The 14,366-nt window shown below is 46.7% G+C and overlaps 1 protein-coding gene and 1 pseudogene across 4 annotated transcripts in view; both read right to left on the bottom strand.

Annotated features, from left to right (window-relative positions):
- The window catches only part of LOC104003432 (zinc finger protein 813), a 28,078-nt gene extending 14,144 nt beyond the window's left edge, over positions 1-13,934 (bottom strand). For 2 of the 4 annotated variants that reach the window (XR_010153958.1, XM_063802259.1), the window contains exons 1-2: positions 13,837-13,934; positions 4,158-4,264 (exon numbers count right to left, since the gene is read on the bottom strand). The gene's annotated coding sequence lies outside the window, so the exon portion shown is untranslated. The remainder of the gene's footprint in view (positions 1-4,157; positions 4,265-13,836) is intronic. The other 2 variants (XR_010153957.1, XM_063802258.1) reach the window with 2 other exon arrangements.
- On the bottom strand, positions 1,400-2,359 carry LOC100613074 (tropomyosin alpha-3 chain-like; annotated as a pseudogene).
- Positions 13,935-14,366: the final 432 nt, after the last annotated feature.

Below are 14,366 nucleotides of genomic sequence, written 5' to 3'. Positions count from 1 at the left end.
GAGCCTGGCCAACATGATGAAACCCCATCTCTACTAAAAATCCAAAAATTTAGCTGGGCATGGTGGCTGGGTGCCTGTAGTCCCAGCGACTTGGGAGGCTGAGGCAGGAGAATCACTTGAACCCAGGAGGCAGAGGTTGTAGTGAGCCTAGATCACACCATTGCACTCTAGCCTGAGCAACAAGACTGAAACTCCATCTCAAAAAAAAAAAAAAAAAAAAAAGAATACATGGGTCCTTTCAGAATAGCATTCCATGTTGGGGAAAAGCTGAGGCAGGGCTTGCTAGTCTGACATAATATAAAAAGAATCTTGGAACATGCCAGGGTCCAGGGCCTAAAACCTCTCGTGGCCTCTGGAATGTGCCCAGACTTGCTGCTTCCTTGCTTCTAGCACTCCCAGGCTCATAAAATGATTGTATCTTAAACTAGAAGAACATGATCTCAAGTTCCCCATGATCTCAAGTCGCAGAACATGTTCCATATAAATGCTAAACCGACACACCTATAGATCATGTGCTTGATGCACTGCTTCCTATCAACCCCCACATCCTCACCACCTGCTTCTTTGTTTGATCACCAATAAATAGTGTGGGCTTCCAGAGCTTGGGTCTTTTGCAGCCTCCATACTAGCATTGGCCCCCTGGACCCACCTTATGCATTCTTAACTTGTCTTTTCTCATTCCTTTGACTCCGCCAGAGTTCGTAGCCCCCATGGCCTGGTGTTGGGTCTGGCCACCCCAAAAGTTCCAGGCCAATCCAGCCCATCTTTCAACGTTACTCCAGAATGGACCAGAGGGCCTTGAGGGAAACATGCACTTAATAGCTCACAGCTCAAGATGTCCACAGATGACATAAGGAAAGAAAACTGAAAAATACACTAACTGGTTAAACTACATTTTGATGTTAAGGTAAAAGGCCGCTGACATCTTTACTGGGTACGCACTGAAATAATCAAACTTCTGTATTCGGTACTAAAGGTTTTCAATAAATAATAAAGACTAGAAAGCATGCAGACCTCAATCTGAACCAGACGCAACTAGTTTCAAACAGAAACTATTTAGAAATTGTCTTTTAAAAAATCTAACAAATTCTGGGGTCAACAGGAAAATAACTGGGAAATGTACAGAAAAAAAATGATGTGAGCTGATTATAGGATGTGACAAAGGCATCTTCCAGAAGTAATTATGTATTTTTTTTTTTTTTTTTACATCACAACATGCTTTTTAAAGACATTATGCATTGGGCTCACATTCCCTTAAATGTTGTTTGCAAAGGTTCTCAGCCTCTAGCCCAGCTGGAATCTTCAGCAAGAGGCAGAGACAGTTTGGTGAAAAAGAGGCAGGGGAGGAGGGGATAGCGAGAGGAGAAAGCAGCCTTCCAATTGAAGATCAGCCCTCAGGTAAAGGTCAGCTTCGGGCAGGCTGACCTCAGGCAGAGTCAGGGTCAGAGGAAGGAGCAGCAGCAGGGTGGGACTGGGGCATTCTACATCTCATTCAGGTCAAGCAGAGTCTGGTCCAGCATCCTTTGTGTACAGAGGTGTTCTTCTTTGGTGCATTTCAGTGTATCTTCCAAGTCATCAATTGTCTTTTCCAGCTTGGCTACTGATCTCTCAGCCAACTCAGCATGGGTCTCTGCCTCCTTGAGATTATCAGAAAGAATCTTCATCTCTTCCTCACATTTGTCTTCTTTTTGAGGGTACTTTTCTTCAGCTGCACTCAGACACTTCAGGTTCTGGTCCATCAGTCTGATCTGCTCATCCATCTCTCGGCAACGGGACTCTGCCAGCTCAGTTCATTCCTCTGTGCATTCCATGTCTCTTTCAATGATCACCAACTTACGAGCCACCTCTTCATACTTCTCATCTGCCTCATCTGCAATGTGCTTAGCTTCTTTGAGTTGGATTTCCTGGAGTTCCATCTTTTCTTCATCTTTTAAGGCCCGGTTTTCAGTAACCTTTATATCTCTCTCACTCTCATCAGCAGCTTTTCCCGCTTCTTCCAGCTTTTGCAGGGCAGTGGCCAGGCGCTCCTGAGCACAGTCCAGCTCCTCTTCAACCAGCTGGATCCTACCGTTCAAGAAGGCCACCTCAGCCTCAGCCTGTTCCCAGGCCCGCCTTTCTCTCTCAGCTTCTCGCTGGAGGTGCTCAGCTCACTCCTCATCATCTGCCTGCAGCTGCAGAACCTGGATCTTGCGCTTCACTGCCTCGATGGTGGTGATCCCAGCCATGGTGCCCACCCAGCTACTGCTCACACTCTGGTTCCTGCCTCCTCCATTCAGCATTGCAGACTCCTCTCCATGATTATGTATTAAAAGAGAAATTTTGAAAACTAAGATTTATCTCAGCTGGGCGTGGTTGCTCACACCTGTAATCCCAGCACTTTGGGGGGCCGAAGCAAGTGGATCACCTGAGGTCAGGAGTTCAAGGCCAGCCTGGCCAACATGGTGAAACCCCATCTCTGCTAAAAGTACGAAAATTGGCCTGGTGTGGTGGCGTGGGCCTGTAGTCCCACGTACTCGGGAGGTTGAGGCAAAAGAATCACTTGAACCCAGGAGGCAGAGGTTGCAGTGAACTGACATCATGCCACTACACTCCAGCCTGGGTCACTGCATAAGATTCTGCCAAAAAAAACACAAAAAAACAAAAAACAAAAACCTACAATTTATCTCAAACTGAAAAAAAAAAAAAAGAATAAAAGCAATGAAGAGGAAACAAAGAAAATAAAGTAAATCTATTACACATAAGAACAAATGTACTTTTGATGTCCCTTTTGTTTTTTATTTTATTTTTTGTTTGCTTGCTTGTTTTTGTGAGATGGAGACTCGCTCTGCCACCCAGGCTGCAGTGCACTGGCACAATTTCGGCCCATTGCAACCTCTACCTCCCAGGTTTAAGCGATTCTTGTGCCTTGGCCTTCCCAGTAACTGTGACTACAGGTGCACACCACCACGCCTGCCTAACTTTTGTATTTTTAGTAGAGACCAGGTTTCACCATGTTGGCCAGGCTGGTCTTGAACTTCTGACCTTAGGTGACCCACTCACCTCCATCTCCCAAAGTGCTGGGGTTACTGGCAGGAGCCACCACGTTTTGATGTCCCCTTTAAAAAGTACTATGTAGGCTAGGTGTGGTGGCTCATCCCTGAAATCCCAGTACTTCGGAAGGCCAAGGCAGGAAGATCCTTTGAGCTCAGGATGTTGAGACCAGCCTGGGAAACATAGTGAAACCCGTTTCTACAAAAAAAAAATACAATACTTGTCCGACTTGGTGGCTCACGCCTGTGGTCCCAGCTACACAGGAAGCTGAGGTAGCAGGATCGCTTAAGCCCAGGAGGTCGAGGCTGCAGTTAGAAGAGATCATGCTGCACTCCATCCTGGGTGATAGAGCCAGGCCCTGTCCCAAAATATTAATTATTAATTAATTTAATTAAAAGTATTATGTAATAACAGAAAGTCATTTTTTTCCCACTTCATTGCCCCACTTCCTACCCCAGCCCTGCGAAAAGGGAATAGAGTGATTCACAACTGAATAAGTCACTGCCCTCTGGCTGAATAGGGATTCCAAGTGGAAGCTGACCTCTATGCCAAGATTTATACAATGTACATGCCTTATAGATAGGAATTTTTAAATTCTCAATCTCATCTGTATAATTTAAACAAATTTTAAGTTATTATATTATATACACAGAACTCAACATGTCACAAGTAATCATACCCAGTGAACTCACCCACTCATCTGAACACAAAGTCCCCCACCCCTTTTATTCTTTTGAGACAGGGTCTCACTCTGTTGACCAGGCTGGAGGGCAGTGGCATGATCTCGGCTCACTGCAGCCTGGACCTCCTGGGATCAAGTGATCCTCCTGCCTCGGCCTCCAGAGTAGCTGGGAGTACAGGTGTGCACCATCACATCCGGTTAATTTTATTTATTTATTTATTTTGGCAGAGACGGCGGTCTTACTGTGTTGCCCAGGCTGGTCTCATATACCTGGACTCAAGCAATCCCCTTGCCCCAGGCTCCAAAAATGGTGGGGTTACAGGAGTGAGCCACTGCACCCAGCCCCTTTTTCAGGCACCAGTGCAACCTCACACTCAAGTAGAAGAAAAATCATTTTTCCAGTTAGTTAAAGACATTCCTGGAGTACAGGCTGAGGACAACCCACCTGGGTTAGCTGTAAATCATGCGCCAGTAGTAGCAGAATCAAAACCACAAGCAACTCCTGTTTCAGGTTCGTCAGTACCCAGTTCCCCAAAAATCCATACAGGGCATCTGCAAGCGTTCAGAAAGGCTCTATAAACATGAGATTTTAGTCCAATGCCAGTCGCCTTAGAAGACTCCACTTTTGCCAGTTCAGAAGCCATTGCCAGGGCCAGGGTCTAATGAATATAGGCCGGTGCAGGATTTGCATGTTGTAAACCAGGCCACGGTAACTATCCATCCAGTGGTACCCAACCCGTACACTGTGATAGGACTCCAGCAAGTGCTACCTAGTTTACAGTCTTAAACTTAAAGGATGCTCTCTTTTATATCTGTCTGGCACCAGTTACTCAGCCTCTCTTTGCATTTCATAAGACAATGAAGCGTCACAGCTCACCTGGACTAGACTCCCACAAAGGTTTAAAATCTCTCCCACAGCCGGGCGCGGTGGCTCACGCCTGTAATCCCAGCACTTTGGGAGGCCGAGGCGGGTGGATCACGAGGTCAGGAGATCGAGACCATCCTGGTTAACAAGGTGAAACCCCGTCTCTACTTAAAATACAAAGATTAGCCGGGCGTGGTGGCGGGCCCCTGTAGTCCCAGCTACTCCGAAGGCTGAGGCAGGAGAATGGTGTGAACCCAGGAGGCGGGAGGAGGCAGAGCTTGCAGTGAGCCGAGATCGCACCACTGCACTCCAGCGTGGGCGACAGAGTGAGACACCGTCTCAAACAAACAAAAAAACTCTCCCACAATCTTTTTTTTTTTTTTTTTTTGAGATGGAGTCTTGCTCTGTTGCCGAGGCTGGAGTGCAGTGGCGCGATCTCAGCTCACTGCAACCTCTGCCCCCCGGGTTCAAGCAATTCTCCTGCCTTAGCCTCCAGAGTAGCTAGGATTACAGGTGCCAGCCACCGCACGTGGCCAGTTTTTGTATTTTTAGTAGAGACCGGGTTTCACCATCTTGGCCGGTCTGGTCTTGGACTCCTGACCTCGTGATCCAGCCGCCTCAGCCACCTGAAGTGCCGGGATTACAGGCGCGAGCCACCATGCCCGGTTCTCTCCCACAATCTTTAGAGAAACATTGGCCTCAGACCTCATGGCTTATACCCTGCCAAATAGCAACTGCACCTTGTTGCAGTATGCAGATGAGCTTCTTTTGCCGGCCCCAATCTAAGAGGACTGTTATCAGGGAACCCAGGATCTCTTCCATTTCCTATAGAAAATAAGTTACAAAATATCAAAAAAGAAAGCCCAAATTTGCCTTGAAGAGGTTCCATATCTAGGTGTCATAGTGAGCCACGAGGAAGACTGGCTTGGCTATGAGTGGAAGCAAGCCATTTGTGCCCTTCCAACCCCGGCCACCCAACGTCAAATAGGAATTTTTAGAGGCAGCAAGATTCCGGATTCCAAATTGTTCACTGATGGCTAAGTCGTTGATAGGAAGCCACAAAAAGAGGAGAAAAGGAGCCCCTCTTTTGAAAAACTAACCAAGAAATAGACTTCAAGCAGGTCAAGGAAGCTTTAACCCAGGCCCCAGCCTTAAGACTATGAGACATAACTAAGTCTTTCTTTCTATATGTTCATGAACAAAAAAGAAAGGCTATAGGGGTTCTGACTCAACTTATAGGATCGTGGCATCGCCCCGTGGCACATTTATCCAAACAACCAGACTCCGTGGTGTTAAGATGGCCTCTTTGCCTTAAGGCATTAGCTGCCACCATCTTGTTAACACAGGAAGCTAGCAAATTAACTCTAGGACAGCAACTAACCGTCTGGGTGCCACACTGAGTCATAACTTTGATGGATCAAAGAAGGCACCATTACTTATCAAACCTGAGGATGACTCAGTACCAAGGGCTTCTATGTGAAAACCCTTACACAACTTTAGAACAGTAAACACCCTAACCCAGCTACTCTGCTCCCAGTTGAACAGGGAGCTCCTCTCCATAACTGTGTCGAAACAGGAGACGAGGTATTCCCCAATGAGAAAGATCTTACAGACAGACCCCTCAGAGACCCAGATGTCAAGTACTTCACAGGTGGAAGTAGTTCTGTGCTAGAAGAGTTTGGACATGCCAGGTATGCAGTGGTAACATCAGACTCAGTAGTAGAGGCTCAGCCTCTGCCTACCGGAACATCAGCTCAAAAGGCAGAATTAATAGCCCTGACAAGAGCACTGTTGCTAGCAAAAGAGAAGAAAGTCAGTATTTACACTAATTCTAAGTATGCTTTTACTACCTTGCATGTACATGGAACTATATATAAAGAGAGAGGACTTTTAACAGCTAGAGGAAAGAAATAAAGTACAAAGAAGAGATTCTACAGCTCTTAGAGGCAGTATAGGCCCCAGAAAAAGTAGCTATAATGCACTGCAGAGGGCACCAAATGGCAAGGATGCCAGAAGCCACAGGAAACAGAAAAGCAGACAGGGAGGCCAAGCAGGCAGCAATGATCACGCCGCATTTTAAACAGGAAGCCTTAGCTATGCCTCTCCTCCCAGAACCTCCTCTCCAAGACGACCCAAGTTATACTCCAAATCAAAGATCCTGGTTTGCCCAAGAAGATAAAAAATATATTAAAAGAAGGTAGTAGAAGTTCTTCTATAGGAGACTAGCCATTCCAAAGATGTTAGCTCCTAAGTTTGTGAAGCAAACTCATCAAGAAACTCATATAAGAAAAACAGCATTAGCAACGTTATGAAAGTGCCATTTCTGGTTTTTTGTTTTTGTTTTTGTTTTTGAGATGGAGTCTCGCTCTGTCACCCAGGCTGGAGTGCAGTGGTGCAATCTTGGCTCACTGCAACCTCTGCTTCCCAGGTTCAAGTGTTTCTTCTGCCTCAGCCTCCCCAGTAGCTGGTATTACAGGCACCTGCCATCATGACTGGCTACTTTTTTTGTTTTTTCAGTAGAGACTGGGTGTCACCATGTTGCTCATACTGGTCTTGAACTCCGGACCTCATGATCTGCCCACCTTGGCCTCCCAAAGTGGTAGGATTACAGGCATGAGCCACCGCGCCCGGCCACGAAAGTGCCATTTCTATGTGCTGTGGCTCTCTCCTGTCATTTGAGCCATTTGTAAACAATGTTTAACCTGTGCTCAGAAAAACCGTGATGGGGGCCCACTTGGCCCCCAAGAATTCAAGAAGCAGGAGCCATGCCTTGTGAAAACTTGGTTATAAACTTTACCGAACTGCTCCGTGCATCCGACAGAGGATGTCGGTATATGCTAGTGCTTATTTGTAGCTTTTCAAGATAGGTTAAAGCTTTCCCCACCAGGACAGAAAAAGCATGAGAAGTGACTGAAGACTTCTTCCCAGGTTTGGACTGCCTCTATCTCTAAAGTCAGACAATGGGCCAGCATTTGCAGCTGAAATAATGCAAGATTTAACAAGACTGCTAAAAATAAAATAGAAGTTACACACAGCCTATTGGCCGGAAAGTTCAAGAAAAGTAAAATACATGAACCAGACGCTAAGCAGCTACTGAAGAAATACTGCCAAGAAACTCACCTGAGATAAGATCAGGTCTTTCATATGGTTGTCCTCTGAGTCAGGTGCACCCCCACCAAATAAACTAGGTATTCACCTTATGAGAGTTCGTTCAGTCGGCCTCTCCAATCATAAGTCAAATTAAAAGTGATCTCCAAGAACTAGAGGAATTAACTTTAAGAAAACAAATGCAGGCTTTAAGAACAGCCATGCAAGAAGCCCATAACTGAATATGAGAAAGAATGCCGATAAGTCTGACAGATCCAGTACACCGCTTAAACCTGGAGACTCTGTTTAGGTTAAAAAATAGAATCCAACTTCTCTAGGACCCATATAGGATGGGCCCTGTACTGTAATCTTGTCCACTCCCACTGCTGTTAAATTTGCAGGAATCATGCCATAGGTCCACCACAGTCAGCTGAAACCAGCAGTTCAGGACAAGTGGAACAGCCAGCAAGACCCAGATCATCCAACTCAGCTGATCCTGAGATGAGACCAAGCTGCTGCTGAGGACGACAGCCCTGCTCTGGTCACTCTGGAGGCTGACCAGTCTATGCACAGCTGAAGGTGGAGGGGACGACAAGCCCTGCTCTAGTCACACACTGGAAGCTGACTAGTCTATGCACAGCTGAAGCTGGAGGGGACGACAAGCCCTGCTCTAGTCACACACCGGAAGCTGACTAGTCTACGTACAGCTGAAGCTTGAGGACTCATCAAGCAAGTAAATGTGGTTAGAAATCTTAAGACTAGCAGTTTTCCTTGTAATACTAACCGTTTTATTATTGTTCTGTCGTTGTGCTCAACCTCCTCTGCCAGGCAAGGCCCTCTTCTGTCCTTGCTGGATATGAACATGCTGTACCTGTTTTGCTGTTGTTACCCTCCTTAACCATGGTAGAAAAAGCAACTATAGAAATGTGTCCCCACTGTACACATACTACCTGGTCAGGGAACAGGATAACTAAGACTCTATTGCACCATACTTATTATGAGTGTACAAGGACTCGCTTAAGAACTTGTACTTATAAAGGCCAGGTGTGGTCACTCATGCCTGTAATTCCAGCACTCTGGGAGGCTGAGGCAGGTGGATCACCTGAGGTCGGGAGTTCGAGACCAGCCACACCAACATGGAGCAACCCCGTCTTGAATAAAAATACAAAATTAACCAGGCATGGTGGTACATGCCTGTAATCACAGCTATTCAGGAGGATGGGGCAGGAGAATTGCTTGAACCCAGAAGGTGGAGGTTGTGGTGAGCCATGATCATGTCATTGCACTCCAGCCTGGGCAACAAGAGTGAAACTCCATCTCAAAAAAAAAAAAAAAGACTTGTACTTATAATCAGACCATCTACTCAATTTGTGACCCAGGAAATAACCAACCTTATGTATGTTATAACACAAAGTTTTCACCTGGTGAATAGTTTAAAATACATGCAAGGTCAAAAGAAAGTTCCCTCTTAAACCAAACCAAGGTCCCTCCCTTTTACTGATGGCCTATTTCTCTGTATTTTGATGCTTGTCCAGCAGCAGACCTAGACTCATCCGTCTGTGGTAACCTACCTATATAAAGATACTATAGAAATGACTACAGATATGTATGCATGCCACCTTGTCCCCCGGGACCCAGAAAAAGATGGTCAGTATTGCATATTGTGCCACCCTAGCACACAACAAAGGCCAATTATGCTTATCAAAATGCCAGTAAAACCAGACTGTGAAACAAAAACCTGTCATCCAGTAAATTTCACCATTCTAAAGCCAGACTTACCCGTGTGGACTGCAGGTTACCCCATACATGTCTCCACACACACCTACCCAGCAACCTACCTATATGTTATCAAAAAAGAACCCGGACCAGCAACAATTCCGAGTCTTTAAATCATTCCATAAGCATGCAGACTAGAAGTTACGAGAGCATCATCCTTTAGCTAAAAACCTGTTTGCTCGGCTAGCTGAAAACATTGCTAGCAGCTTAAGCATTTTCTCATGTTATGTTTGTAGAAGGACTAACATAGGAGACCAATGGCCTTAAGAAGCAAAAGAGTTAATGTCACAAGATAATTTAACTCTAACTGGCTCTTCCCCTGAACCGATGCACCTAGCACTTTTTTTTTTTTTTTTTTTTGAGACAGCCTCACTCTGTCACCCAGGCTGGAGTGCAGTGGCGTGATCTCGGCTCACTGCAAGCTCCGCCTCCCAAGTTCACGCCATTCTCCTGCCTCAGCCTCCTGAGTAGCTGGGACTACAGGTGCCCACCACCAGGCCTGGCTAATTGTTTTTTGTATTTTTAGTAGAGACGGGGTTTCACCGTGTTAGCCAGGATGGTCTTGATCTCCTGACCTCGTGATCCACCTGCATCGGCCTCCCAAAGTGCTGGGATTACAGGTGTGAGCCACTGCACCCAGCCTTAAGCCCCTAGCTCTTAAAAACTTCCATTATCAGGAGAAACTGTGTTGCTCACTAAGGAAGAGCTTTTACGGACTCACTAGAAGAATTAACTTGTTTAAGACAGCAATATTATAATAAAACACTAAAGAAAACTTTGTGGCAAGGCAAAGATGACTCCAGATCACCTCATCCAAACCCATTCTCGCGTTTCTCTTCTCTAAACCACACATAGTATCAGCTTGAAGCTCCAAATACCTGGCAAGCACCCTCTGGTCTCTATTGGATCTGTGTGCACCAAGGGCCTACCGACAGTTGCCAGGAAAAAGGACAAGGGCTTGTGTACTTGAAACAATTAGACCATGTTTCTTCTCACTCCCACTGCAACAGGGAGAAACTTGAAGGTATCTTGTCTACAATAAAATCAAAGAAAAAAACAAAAGAGATATAGACATAAGAAAAGACATAAAAATAGAAGACTAGAAAGACACAGATTGGCCCCCTGAAAGACTAATTCAGTACTCTAGGCCAGCTACCCGGGCACAAAATAAGTCATAAAGGTACCGCACCCCAATTTACATGCTTAACCGCATCATAAAGTTGCAAGCAGTACTTGAAATCGTCACTAATGAAACAGCAAATGCATTAGACTTACTGGCCCAGCAAGCCACAAAAACGAGAAATGCCATCTACCAAAATAGATTAGCTTTCAACTACCTCCTAGCCCAGGAAGGAGGAGTATGTAGAAAGTGTAATCTAACTAATTGCTGCCTAGAAATCAATGATAATAGGAAGGCTGTTATAGAAATAACTGCAAGAATAAAAAAATTATCCCATGTTCCAGTCCAGACTTAGACAAAGTAGACTCCCGAGTCCCTCTTTAGAGGCTGGTTTTCCTCCTTCAGTCGATTCAAAACCTTAACAGGAGTGGTTCTAGAAATACTAAGAATTGGTTTAATACTCCCTTGCCTCTTACCTCTCCTTGTTAAGGAACATTCAATCAACTATAGGAGCAATTGTGACTAGGCAGACTACCACTCAGCTAATAGCTCCACATAAATATCAGCCTGTGCCTAAAGAAGAAAACCTGCTTTTTCATGAATAATCAAGTCATAGTGATGCTTTCTATTAAAATCTTGTTTATAAAAAGCATAAAAGGGAGAAAACTCAGGCAGAAATTAAAAAAATATATGCATTCATTCACTCCAAGAAAAGTAACAGGCAAGGCAAGGGTTAAAAAGAGAAGAACAAGTTTTCCTCTGCCTAGCAAGCTCACTTCAAGAACAGTTATAACATAACGCTGTTTGCGAAGTCGAAGCCAAAGGAATGGGCTCCAGACACCTCCTCCCCTTTAGAACAAGAGTGAAAGAAAGAAAGAAAGAAAGAAAAGAAAAGAAAAGAAAAAGAAAGAAAGAAAGAAAGAAAACAAATGTATTTAGCTGTTCTTGCTTTTCTTTCAATGCAGCTGCAAGACCACCAGCTATGCAAGGCTACAAGTTATGCTATGTTATAGACGACATGACCTATCATTATATGATTAACTGCTTTTATTTTGCTTCTGTAAGCCTGCTTATAAAAGCCCCACTCTTTGTTGAAATGCTCAGCTTTTTAGATGTAAATCCACCGAGCCGGTGCGTACCTTAAATAAACATCCTCCTGTCTCCCCCGTATCAGTCTCTTTAGTCCTCAGATTCCCGCAACACCATCTCTGCGCCTCCTCTGCTCTCCGCGTTACATTCTCTCTTCCCTGTTATACCCCTTGTCCCCACTCTCTGGCAGCCTAGATCCCCAGGTGTCCTCCCTGCTGTGCTTCTCCCTCTGTTCTCCTTGCCACCAGCACCACTCTGCTCTGTCTGCCCTGGCTCCAAATCCCTCCTCCTCTCCCTCACCCTGATGAGCCTCCCTCTTTGCTGCCCCTCTCCCTACCTTGCTGTCCTTCATCTCTCTGTACATTTAGCTTTTCTCTGCATGTCTCCAGTTGCTTTTCTCCTCCTGCTTTCTTATATATATATTTTTCACTTTCGTTGTCTCTTGGCAAATCCCTCACCCATTCTCTACTTTGCCATCTGTTATGAGTCTTTCTCATTCTTTTCTCTTTCTCAGGTTTTCTACTGCCTGTGTCTCCTGATCCCTTTAGCCCACAGAATCACATGACGGTTTGGAGTAAGATGGCTACATACCAGGGGAGCGCATTTTCAAGGGGCTGGAGCTGGGCAGGGAAGAACACCCCATGTCACAGGATATGGGGAAAAGAAAGAGAAATCAGACTGTTACTGTGTCTATGCAGAAAAGGAAGACATAAGAAACTTCATTTTGATCTGTACTAAGAAAAATTGTTTCTGCTTTGAGATGCTGTTAATCCGTAACTTTAGCCCCAACCCTGTGCTCACAGAAACATGTGCTGTATTGAATCAAGGTTTAATGGATTTAGGGCTGTGCAGGGTGTGCCTTGTTAACAATATGTTTGCAGGCAGTATGCTTGGTAAAGGTCATCACCATTCTCCATTCTCGATTAACCAGGGACACAATGCACTGTGGAAGGCCGCAGGGACCTCTGCCCTAGAAAGCCTGGGTATTGTCCAAGTTTCCCCCCACTGAGACAGCCTGAGATATGGCCTCATGGGAAAAGAAAGACCTTACCATCCCCCAGCCGGACACCCATAAAGAGTCTGTGCTGAGGAGGAGTAGTGAAAGAGGGAGGCCTCTTTGCAGTTGAGATAAGAGGAAGACTTCTGTCTCCTGCTGGTCCCTGGGAATGGAATGTCTAGGTGTAAAGCTGACCATTTCCATTCGTTCTATTCTGAGATAGGAGAAAACCGCCCTGTGGCTGGAGGCGAGATATGCTGGCAGCAATACTGCTCTGTGACTCTTTGCTACACTGAGATGTTTGGGTGAAGAGAAATATAAATCTAGCCTACGTGCACATCCAGCCACAGTACCTTTCCTTGAACTTATTCATGATATAGATTCCTTTGCTCACATGTTTTCCTGCTGACCTCTCCCCACCTGTTGCCCTGCTACACTCCCCTCACTAGGACAGTAAAAATAATGATCAATAAATACTGAGGGAACTCAGAGGCTGGCACTGGTGCCGGTCCTCCGTATGCTGAGCGCCGGTCCCCTGGGCCCACTGTCCTTTCTCTATACTTTGTCTTTGTGTCTTATTTCTTTTCTCAGTCTCTCTTCCCACCTGACGAGAAATACCCACAGGTGTGGAAGGGCTGGCCCCCTTCAACAGGACAAGCCCCGGGCACCTCCCCAACGTGGGCTCAGGGGAAGCCGTGACTGCGGAGGGGAGACTTAGGGAGCAGCAGGGCCCGGCAGGAGGAGGGAGGTGGGGGGGGGGGGCGAGGGCGCCTTAAGACAAGGGTGGGGTCTGCAGGATCCCAGGACCAGACAGAGGACGCGGCCTTCCCGGGACTGGGGCCGCGGTTCTGCGCTCCACCGGCCGAAGTGGGCGAGAATCCACCTCTTGGGTGAGGACTTCAAAACGCGCGGGGTGGGAGGAGTCAGAGAAAGGTTTAGAGCAGGAAAAATGCGCGATAGAAAGTGTATACATTGCCCTATAGCAGAAAGACCCGGGACGGGACCAGCCTCAGGGCGACCTTAAACACAAAAGGAAGCGACCCCCGGACTCTCACGGGGTCGTCTCAATTTGCTCTAGGTGAAGGAAGATGGCTGAGAATTTCCAGGTTTGTGGGGACCCCACGCCCCAGGTACAGAAGCGCCAGGGACCTGGGAAGTGCAGACTTAATACAACACAGAGCCAAACTCACGCGCTGCCGTGGGACCGTCACTCCACGCGATCCGCTTCCGGGTTTTCGCGAATCTCTGCGCAGGACAGAAGCCAGGCCTGGGCGGGACCTGGGAGGAGGTGGGCGGGGCCTGACGAGGCAGGGGCGGGGCGAGAGGCGGAGAGACTTTGCCCTTTGGAATGCGCAGAGGGCGAGGCCAGGGTGGGACCTGTGAGTCCCTCACCCTCGCTCCAGCGCCTGTTTTAGGGTTTTGGAGTCGAGACCGGCCAGTAAGGTTGAGGCACTATTCCAAAGCCCTGGAATTGTCTGTAACGGGGATGCAAACTAGAATGTGAAATGCAAAGCCCTGCCTGGGCGGAAGGTACGATTTCATGCTGACGGCCCACAAAACAGAATAGAAATCCTCCCCCTTTCTATTCTCCATTCACTCAGGAGGGCAAGTCCACCCCGTGCTCAACTTCAGAGACTTCCCTAAAGCCACCGCCACGGATGCGGGACGGAGTGCTCAGGCCAGGGTGGAGTGAGGTGACCACCTGCTGGATGGGGCGCCG

This window comes from Pan troglodytes, chromosome 20 (assembly GCF_028858775.2).
Source record: "Pan troglodytes isolate AG18354 chromosome 20, NHGRI_mPanTro3-v2.0_pri, whole genome shotgun sequence".
In the NCBI taxonomy this organism is placed as follows: domain Eukaryota; kingdom Metazoa; phylum Chordata; class Mammalia; order Primates; family Hominidae; genus Pan; species Pan troglodytes.
Note: the sequence above shows the minus strand (reverse complement) of the source record. Positions and strands in the feature narration are given on the sequence as shown.